This window comes from Scyliorhinus canicula, chromosome 28, assembly GCF_902713615.1.
Source record: "Scyliorhinus canicula chromosome 28, sScyCan1.1, whole genome shotgun sequence".
NCBI classification, from domain to species: Eukaryota; Metazoa; Chordata; class Chondrichthyes; order Carcharhiniformes; family Scyliorhinidae; genus Scyliorhinus; species Scyliorhinus canicula.
Genome location: NC_052173.1, coordinates 7800552 through 7811197, shown reverse-complemented (window position 1 = coordinate 7811197; position 10646 = coordinate 7800552). Strand labels below are relative to the sequence as shown.

The 10646-nt window shown below is 51.7% G+C and overlaps 1 protein-coding gene across 1 annotated transcript in view; it reads left to right on the top strand.

Moving 5' to 3' along the window:
• Window positions 1-1635: 1635 nt before the first annotated feature.
• LOC119958092 (tumor necrosis factor receptor superfamily member 14-like) overlaps window positions 1636-10646 on the top strand; it is a 51263-nt gene continuing 42252 nt past the window's right edge. The window contains exon 1 of the mRNA XM_038786320.1: window positions 1636-1894. The gene's annotated coding sequence lies outside the window, so the exon portion shown is untranslated. The remainder of the gene's footprint in view (window positions 1895-10646) is intronic.

Sequence of the window (10646 nt, the reverse complement as noted above, 5' to 3'; positions counted from 1 at the left end):
ACGGATAAACCATATTTCATTTCTTTGTTCCTTCGTATCAAATTATTTCACACTGATTCTCCACTGATAATTTTGTGCAATTTATATCATAGACTTGCAAATTAGTGGTATCTGTATTCGAATATTAGCATGTTAAGGAATAAATGTCTCCTATTCCGAGATTAAATGCCATAGCAGTCCTCTGATCATCCAGGCTTCACTCTTACTACATCCCACGTAAATATTTAATTAAATATCACCAAAAAACCTATAAAAAACGTAGTTGCACCTGTTCTAGAGCTATTCACTGACCTGAGTAGGTAAAAGAACTAATCTAGATGCACAAAAAGCTGAAGAAAAGACGAGTTATGACTCGAGGAAACGCAGGAACGAACAGCCACGTCTGCTTGTTGCTTTTGATGGTTGCACCACGTACATCATGCGCATGCGTGTGGGGGGATGGGGAGAAGCACCATTTTCTCTAGACAGAAAGGGTACACCATGTTAAAGGAATAAAGGGCTAACAACTGCCTCTGCAGTGTGGTGAGCCTCCAAAAATTGATTTATCACCGCTGAAATTTTAAAATTACTATCTTATTTCCTTCTCTGGGGCAGCACGGTGGCCTAGTGGTTAGCACAACCGCCTCACGGAACTGAGGTCCCAGGTTCGATCCCGGCTCTGGGTCAATGTCCGTGTGGAGTTTGCACATTCGCCCCGTGTCTGCGTTGGTTTCGCCCTCACAACCCACAAAATGTGCAGAGTAGGTAGATTGGCCACGATAAATTGCCCCTTAATTGAAAAAAATAATTGGGTAATCTAAATTTAAAAAAAAAAATTATTTCCTTCTCTGATTGGATGCCCCCATCCAATGGATGCCCGGGGCCAATGCACCGTCGGCCCCCCCTCTGCACGCCACTGGGATGAGGGTACCCTCGAGTTAAGGGGCTAAACTGGGGAAAGGCAAATTCCGATAACATTAGACAGGAATTGAAGAATTTGGATTGGGTGCGGCTGTTGGAGGATATATCAACATCGGACAGGTGGGAGTCTTTCAAGCGACAGTTGATTAGGATTCAGGAAAGTCACGTTCCTGAGAGAACAAAGGATAAGTTTGGGAAGTTTAGGGAGCCTTGGATAACGAGGGATATTGTGAACCTCGTCAAAAAGAAAAGGGAGGCTTTTGTACGGTCTGGAGGGGTTGGGACAGTCGAACCCTTGAGTATAAAGTAGGAAGGTACTGAAGCGGGAAATTAGGAGGGGTCATGAAAAGTAAGTGAAAAGTATTATGCTAAAGTGAAGGGATTTGATTAAAGGTTTTTAAGCACAGAAACTGCCACAAGTTCATGTCTCTGCCTCTTTATCCTCTCCCCAACAATTTACAGCATGTGTGTTGTAGAAGCCAATGGTCGGAGAGAATGGAGTCAGTTATCCATTGGGGGGGATGGGGGGGGGGGAGGGGGGGATGGGGGGGGAGGGGGGGATGGGGGGGGTGGGGTGGGGAGGGGGGAATGGGTGGGGGGGGTGGGGTGGGGGGGGGGGGGGGGGGTGGGGTGGGGGGGGGGGGGGGGGTGGGGAGGGGGGAATGGGTGGGGAGGGGCTTATGCGGTGGGGGCGGGGCTCCGGCGGTAGGGGCGGGGCTTCCATCCGAGCCGCTCAGTGGAAGTTCCCCTGTTCGAGTTGCTCCCTTGCTCAAACTTCCAGCATCACGTTCGCCATTATTATTATTTATTTTTTTGAAAAAAGCATTTCATTTCGCCTGGTGATTATTTGAAGCAGATTTATCCGGGAAATGTGTGCGCATTCCTTTCAGTGCGATTGAAGTTGGGACAGGTGAAAACTTGCAGCGGCTCCGATCATTTTGGGAAAAGTGAGATTGTGAGAAAAATGTTTGTCCGCTGGATCCTGATTATGGCGGTAGGTACTTTACCCTTTCTGCCGCTTGCTTGGTACAGATGTGTTTGGGATTGTCCAGGGGCCTTATTGCCGAATGCCAGAGCAGGAAATCAGTCTCCATTGCTGTATATTTATATATAAAGCAGGGAATCAGTGATTCCCTCCTGGAAAGTCTCACTTCAGGATCAATCCCTGAACAATCCCCAACTTGGGGCCAAGAACTGAAGTTTATCTGTGTATGCATTTAAAAGAACCCTTTTTATTCGCCTCATTTTCAACGTTTTCATCAAATTCACAGCACAGTGGTTAGCTCTGCTGCCTCACAGCTCCAGGGTCCCAGGTTCGATTCCCGGCTTGGGTCACTGAGGAATCTGCACGTTCTCCCCCTGTGTGCGTGGGTTTCCTCCGGGTGCTCTGGTTTCCTCCCACAGTCCAAAGATGTGCGGGTTAGGTGGATTGGTCATGTTAAATTGTCCCTTAGTGTCCAAAGATGTGCAGGTTAGGTGGATTGGCCATGTTAAATTGTCCCTTAGTGTCCAAAGATGTGCAGGTTAGGTGGATTGGCCATGTTAAATTGTCCCTTAGTGTCCAAAGATGTACAGGTTAGGTGGATTGGCCATGTTAAATTGTCCCTTAGTGTCCAAAGATGTGCAGGTTAGGTGGATTGGCCATGTTAAATTGTCCCTTAGTGTCCAAAGATGTGCAGGTTAGGTGGATTGGCCATGTTAAATTGTCCCTTAGTGTCCAAAGATGTGCAGGTTAGGTGGATTGGCCATGTTAAATTGTCCCTTAGTGTCCAAAGATGTACAGGTTAGGTGGATTGGCCATGATAAATTGTCCCTTAATGTCCAAAGATGTACAGGTTAGGTGGATTGGCCATGTTGAATTATCCCTTAGTGTCCAGAAACTACAGTCGATCCTGCGCCATGCCAAGGTACAGGGCTGCCCCGCCCCAACAGGTCCCGCCTCCTGGCAATTAGCGAGGGGAGGGCTAAAACATCTGCTCCCGCACCTGCCTGCAACCCGAGCCCAAAAATGGCCTCTAGGGGTCCTCATTTCAAGTTAACATGCCCTATCCCCGAGATGACACTGGAAATCTAAATGGGGGCGGGGGATCGATACTGGGTGAGGTACATTCGAGAGGAAGTGGAAGGGGGGATTCTGGGAGAGGTTCGGTGGTAACAATGGGATGGGGGCGGTTCAGGTCCAGTGGGCAGGGCCCGGAGTTATGATGATGGTGGACAGGAAAGGCGGGGTACAGAGGGTGCTTAGAGAGCCCCTGTTAGGTTAGTTACGTGGAACATGAAGGGGCTGGGAGAACCATTGAAGAGGTCGAGGGTGCTCGCGCACTTAAAAAGTTTGAAGGTGGCAGCACAGTGGCGCAGTGGGTTAGCCCTGCGGCCTCACAGCGCCGAGGTCCCAGGTTCGATCCCGGCTCTGGGTCACTATCCGTGTGGAGTTTGCACATTCTCCCTGCGTCTGCGTGGGTTTCGCCCCCACAACCCTAAAAGATGTGCAGGGTAGGTGGATTGGCCACGCTAAATTGCCCCTCAATCGGAAAAAAGGAATTGGGTACTCTAAATTTATTTGAATTTTAAACATTAAAAAAAATGTTGGAAGGGTGATGTGGCGATGCTGCAGGAGACACACTTGAGGGTGAAGGGTCAGGTGTAATGAAAATGAAATGAAAATCGCTTATTGTCACGAGTAGGCTTCAATGAAGTTACTGTGAAAAGCCCCTAGTCGCCACATTCCGGCGCCTGTCCGGGGAGGCTGGTATGGGAATTGAACCGTGCTGCTGGCCTGCCTTGGTCTGCTTTAAAAGCCAGCGATTTAGCCTGGTGAGCTAAACCAGCCCCTGGTAAGGCTTGGGAAGGGCTGGGTTAGTCAGGTGTTTTTATTCGGGGTCTGATAGCAGGTTGGGGGGGGGGGGGGGGGTTTGATTAGTAAGAGAGTAAGGTTCCAGATGGAGAAGGTGGTGGCGAACCAGGAAAGGGTAGGTATGTGATATTGACAGGGGTGTTGGAGGGGAGGGTGGTGGCCTGGGGAAGCGTGTATGTTCCTAACTGGGACCATGCAGGGTTCGTGAGGAAGGTATGTGGGGCCATCCCCGACTTGGATTCCCACGAGCTGATAATGTGGGGACTGGAACATGGTGCAGGTGCCGAGATTGGACAGGTCGCAGACACGCTCGCTTGCCCAGTCGCAAAGGCATTGGCTGGACTTATGGAGGAAAGGAGAGGTTTTAGCACCCGAGGGAGCGGACGTATTCGTTTTTCTCCTCGGTCCGCAAGGTTTACTGGAGGATAGATTGTTTTTGTGGTGGGGAAGGTGCTGCTGGCTGGGGTTAAGGGTCGGCGTATTCGGCAATAGCAGTTTCGGATCTCCGCATTGGATGGACATGGTGTTGGAGAAGGTAGCAGTACAGAGGCCGGGGTGGGGATTGGATGTGGGGTTGTTGGGGGACCGAGGTTTTTGTGTAAATATTGGGAAGGTAATTGAGGAATACGCAGGTTTAACTGCACGAGGGAGGTATCGCAGGCAGTGGTATGAGAGGCTTTGAAGGCGATGGTGAGGGGGAGGTGATTTGGGCGGGGGGGGGGGAGAGGACGTTGGCTAGGATTAGCAAGATGCTTCTGAAGAGAGGACTGGGGCGGGGTGGGGGGGGGGGGGGGGTTGGGTCTCCCGAATTTACTGTATTATTACTGGGTGGTGAATGCTGAGAAGGTGAGGAGTTGGATCGCCGGGGGGGGGGGGGGGGGGGGGTTATATAGATTCACAACCCTTTGGGTGAGGAAGTTCCTCCTAAGCTCAGAACACAATACTCCAGGTGTGGCCTCACTAACACCTTATACAATTGCAACATAACCTCCCTAGTCTTAAACTCCGGCCCTCGAGCAATGCAGGACAAAATTCCATTTGCCTTCTTAATCACCTGTTGCACCTGTAAACCAACTTTTTGCGACTCATGCACTAGCATACCCAGGTGTCTCTGCACAGCGGCATGCTTTAATATTTTATCGTTTAAATAATAATCCCGTTTGCTGTTATTCCTACCAAAATGGATAACCTCACATTTGTCAACATTGTATTCGATCTGTCAGACCCTAGCCCATTCACTTAACCTATCCAAATCCCTCTGCAGACTTCCAGTATCCTCTGCACTTTTTGCTTTGCCACTCACCTTAGTGTCATCTGCAAACTTGGACACATTGCCCTTGGTCCCCAACTCCAAATCATCTATGTAAATTGTGAACAATTGTGGGCCCAACACGGATCCCTGAGGGACACCACTAGCTACTGATTGCCAACCAGAGAAACACATTTATCCCCACTCTTTGCTTTCTATTAATTAACCAATCCTCTATCCATGCTACTACTTTACCCTTAATGCCATGCATCTTTATCTTATGCAGCAACCTTTTGTGTGGCACCTTGTCAAAGGCTTTCTGGAAATCCAGATATACCACATCCATCGGCTCCCCGTTATCTACTGCACTGGTAATGTCCTCAAAAAATTCCACTAAATTAGTTGGGCATGACATACAGAGCATCCATCACTTCCCAAAAGTGTCTATGTGCTGTAGATTGTGAAATGCCACACATGTTCCTTCTCGAGCCCTGGAATGATCTGGTGGCATAAAGGTTGAGGGCTGCAGTGACCTTCAGAGGCACTGAGAGCGGGTGTCCTCCTCCACGGGGTTCTATGTCCGCGAGGATATGGCAGAGATGCCGCACTATCTCTTTGCTGAGACGGAGTCTTCTGCAGCACATTGAATGACCAATGACGCCTGTACACTTTGGGCTGTCGCTGTCCTCCCCTTCTGGGCCCCTCCTCAGCCTGGTGGGCAGCCGGGTCTTCAGGATGTGTGCCGGCCCAAGTACAGCCTGTATCGTCGCTGCTGCCGTTTCCGGTGCCTATCTGCCTTGGCTGCTACCAGCAACGTGAGGGCAGTGTCTGCGGGATCCACAACCGCAAACAAATAAGGAATTGGTGAAGGAGAGAGACCAACAATCAGTTAGTGATTCCATCCCGGGACCCTCGAATCCCCCAAGCCTCTCCCACCCTTGCGTATCCCACCTTTCAGAGTGCTATCCAGCAAGCCAGTTGTGCTGGCAAACCTTGCTCTGCATACTTACCGCCGGCCACATCAGGAGCCTCTAGACCCCAGACCCCTGTCAGGAACATTAGGGAGGGCATGTTCAGGTACCCTCCACTCATCCATAGACTTACTTTTTGGTCGCGAGAGGATCCCCAGTGCTTCAGCCCCTGCTCTTAGTGTTTGATTGTTGGCAGCTGACTCTATGAGGTTTGGGCCGTTTTGTGGCTTGAGTACGCCATTTGTATGCATCCCCGGTGGCAAGCGAGTGTACGAACGTGATGAGTTCAGTGTATTTTGGGTTGCGCTGTACAATGTAGCAGGGGTGTCCGCTGTCGTCATTGTTTGCACTGGCGATGGCCCTTTGGGGGTCGGCTGAGTGGCGAGTGATTGTGAGGGTGGGCAGGGAGAACCAGATGTCGTTGTATGCAGGCGACCTGCTGTTGTTTGTGTCACATCCCCCTCCCCGAGCACTGGGGCCGCAGCTCCGGTGCCCTTGAGCTGCATGCTGGGAAATGCAAATGGTTACCCACCGCCTCGCTTCCCCCAGCAGCCATTGCTCCAGCTTCACGTTTTTGAAAAGGAGTGCTAAACGATGCTGCGTAACTTCCCGCTGGGGAGTCGGGTACTTGGCGGGAGGCCTCTGCATTCGATTTCAGTCTCGCCAATGAAATTGAAATGAATGCAAATGAGTACGAACGATCTGCTCACCTTTTTTCAGCGTGATCCGGAACTCGCCAGCGGGAGCAGGCCAGGTGCATCGCAAACTGGTTCACGCCCAGCGCGAATCTTGATTTTGGCCTTTCCCACCATTCACCCGGCATGTCCAGATATGCGCAGGGAGCAACGCGGTGGTTACATTTTTTTATCTGTTAACAGAAGTGATCAACGGATTGTGCCAATCATTGTGCTTTTGGAAAGCCTGAGGGACGTCTGGCCTTATTCAAGAATCTGCTGTGTTCAATATATAGTTAAATTCATCCCATCACAGAGAATGAGGTGGTTGCACAATGAGCACAAAAATATACCGAGATAGAATGCTGCAAAGATATTAAAGGGTGTGGGGAGGGGAGAGTGGGATTAGACTGGGTGGGATATTAAAGGGTGCGGGGAGAGTGGGATTAGACTGGGTGGGATATTAAAGGGTGTGGGGAGTGAGGGGGAGAGTGGGATTAGACTGGGTGGGATATTAAAGGGTGGGAGAGTGAGGGGGAGAGTGGGATTAGACTGGGTGGGATATTAAAGGGTGGGGGAGTGAGGGGGAGAGTGGGATTAGACTGGGTGGATATTAAAGGGTGTGGGGAGTGAGGGGGAGAGTGGGATTAGACTGGGTGGGATATTAAAGGGTGTGGGGAGTGAGGGGGAGAGTGGGATTAGACTGGGTGGGATATTAAAGGGTGCGAGGAGTGAGGGGGAGAGTGGGATTAGACTGGGTGGGATATTAAAGGGTGTGGGGAGTGAGGGGAGAGTGGGATTAGACTGGGTGGGATATTAAAGGGTGCGGGAGTGAGGGGAGAGTGGGATTAGACTGGGTGGGATATTAAAGGGTGTGGGGAGTGAGGGGAGAGTGGGATTAGACTGGGTGGGATATTAAAGGGTGTGGGGAGTGAGGGGGAGAGTGGGATTAGACTGGGTGGGATATTAAAGGGTGTGGGGAGTGAGGGGGAGAGTGGGATTAGACTGGGTGGGATATTAAAGGGTGTGGGGAGTGAGGGGGAGAGTGGGATTAGACTGGGTGGGATATTAAAGGGTCGGGAGAGTGAGGGGGAGAGTGGGATTAGACTGGGTGGGATATTAAAGGGTGGGAGTGAGGTGGAGAGTGGGATTAGAGGGTGGGATATTAAAGGGTTGGGGAGGGAGGGCGAGAGTGGGATTAGCCTGGGTGGGATATTAAAGGAGGTGCGGGAGAGTGCGGGGAGAGTGGATAGACTGGTTGGGATATTAAAGGGTGGGGGAGTGAGGGGAGAGTGGGATTAGACTGGGTGGGATATTAAGGGTGTAGGGAGTTGAGGGGGAGATGGGATTAGACTGGGTGGGATATTAAAGGGTGCGGGGAGTGAGGGGTGAGAGTGGGATTAGACTGGGTGGGATATTAAAGGGTGTGGGGAGTGAGGGGAGAGTGGGCTTAGACTGGGTGGGATATTAAAGGGTGCGGGGAGTGAGGGAGAGTGGGATTAGACTGGGTGGGATATTAAAGGGTGTGGGGAGTGAGAGGGAGAGTGGGATTAGATTGGGTGGGATATTAAAGGGTGTGGGGTGCGGGGGAGAGTGGGATTAGACTGGGTGGGATATTAAAGGGGGTGGGGAGTGAGGGGGTGAGTGGGATTAGACGGTGGGATATTAAAGGATGTGGGGAGTGAGGGGGAGAGTGGGATTAGACTGGGTGGATATTAAAGGGTGCGAGAGTGAGGGGGAGAGTGGGATTAGACTGGGTGGAATATTAAAGGGTGTGGGGATTGAAGGGAGAGTGGGATTAGACTGGGTGGGATATTAACGGGTGCGGGGAGTGAGGGGGAGAGTGGGGTTATACTGGGTGGGATATTAAAGGGTGTGGGATGTGAGGAGGGAGAGTATGATTAAACTGGGTGGGATATTAAAGGGTTTGTGTGGAGTGAGGGGGAGAGTGGGATTAGATTGGGTGGATATTAAAGGGTGTGGGGAGTGAGGGGGAGAGTGGGATTATACTGGGAGGGATATTAAAGGGTGTGGGGAGTGAGGGGGAGAGTGGGATTAGACTGGGTGGGATATTAAAGGGTTTGGGGAGTGAGGGGGAGAGTGGGATTAGACTGGGTGGGATATTAAAGGGTGAAGGGAGAGAGGGGGGGGAGTGGGATTAGACTGGGTGGGATATTAAAGGGTGTGGGGAGAGTGGGTTCAGACTGGGTGGGATATTAAAGGGTGTGGGGTGTAGGGGGTGAGTGGGATTAGACTGGGTGGGATATTAAAGGGTGTGGGGAGAGTGGGATTAGACTGGGTGGGATATTAAAGGGTGCGGGAAGTGAGGGGGAGAGTGGGATTAGACTGGATGCGATATTAAAGGGTGTGGGGAGTGACGGGGAGAGTGGGATTAGATTAGGTGGGATATTAACGGGTGTGGGGAGTGAGGGGGACAGTGGGATTAGACTGGGTGGGATATTAAAGGGTGTGGGGAGTGAGGGAGAGTGGGATTAGACTGGGTGGGATATTAAAGGGTGTGAGGAGTGAGGGAGAGTGGGATTAGACTGGGTGGGATATTAAAGGGGTGGGGAGTGAGGGGGGAGTGGGAATTAGACTGGGTGGGATATTAAAGGGTGTGGGAGTGAGGGGAGAGAGTGGGATTAGACTGGGTGGGATATTAAGGGTGTGGGGGGTGGGGGAGAGTGGGATTAGACCTGGGTGGGATATTAAAGGGTGTGGGAGTGAGGGGGAGAGTGGGATTAGACTGGGTGGGATATTAAAGGGTGTGGGAGTGAGGGGAGAGTGGGATTAGACGGGGTGGGATATTAAAGGGTGCGGGGAGTGAGGGTTAGAGTGGGATTAGACTGGGTGGGATATTAAAGGGTGTGGGGAGTGAGGGGGAGAGTGGGATTAGACTGGGTGGGATATTAAAGGGTGTGGGGGAGTGAGGGGAGAGTGGGATTAGACTGGTGGGATATTAAAGGGTGTGGGGAGTGAGGGGGAGAGTGGGATCAGACTGGGTGGGATATTAAAGGGTGCGGGAGTGAGGGGGAGAGTGGGATAGACTGGGTGGGATATTAAAGGGTTGGGGGAGTGAGGGGGGAGAGTGGGATTAGACTGGGTGGGATATTAAAGGGTGGGGAGTGAGGGGGAGAGTGGGATTAGACTGGGGGATATTAAAGGTGTGGGGAGTGGAGGGGAGAGTGGGATTAGACTGGGTGGGATATTAAAGGGTGTGGGGCGTGAGGGGAGAGTGGGATTAGACTGGGTGGGATATTAAAGGGTGTGGGAGAGTGAGGGGGAGAGGTGGGATAGACTGGGTGGGATATTAAGGGTGCGGGGAGTGAGGGGGAGAGTGGGATTAGACTGGGTGGGATATTAAAGGGGGTGGGAGTGAGGGGAGCTGGGATTAGGACTGGGTGGGATATTAAAGTGTGTGGGGAGTGAGGGGAGAGGGGGATAGACGGGTTGGGATATTAAAGGGTGTGGGGAGTGAGGGGAGAGTGGGATTAGACTGGGTGGGATATTAAAGGGGTGGGGAGTGAGGGGAGAGTGGGATTAGACTGGGTGGGATATTAAAGGGTGGGGGAGGAGGGGAGAGTGGGATTAGACTGGGTGGGATATTAAAGGGTGAGGGGCGTGAGGTGGGGGGTGGGATTAGACTGGGTGGAATATTAAAGTGGGGAGGGAGAGTGGGATTAGACTGGGTGGGATATTAAAGGGTGTGGGGAGTGAGGGGAGGGTGGGTTAGACTGGGTGGGATATTAAAGGGTGTGGGAGTGAGGGGGAGAGGTGGATTAGACTGGGGGGATATTAAAGGGGTGGGGAGTGAGGGGGAGAGTGGGATTAGATGGGTGGGATATTAAAGGTTGGGGAGTGAGGGGGAGAGTGGGATTAGACTGGGTGGGATATTAAAGGGTGTGGGGAGTGAGGGTGAGTGGGATTAGACTGGTGGGATAGTAAGGGTGGGGGAGTGAGGGGGAGTGGGATTAGACTGGGTGGTATTTAAGGGTGGG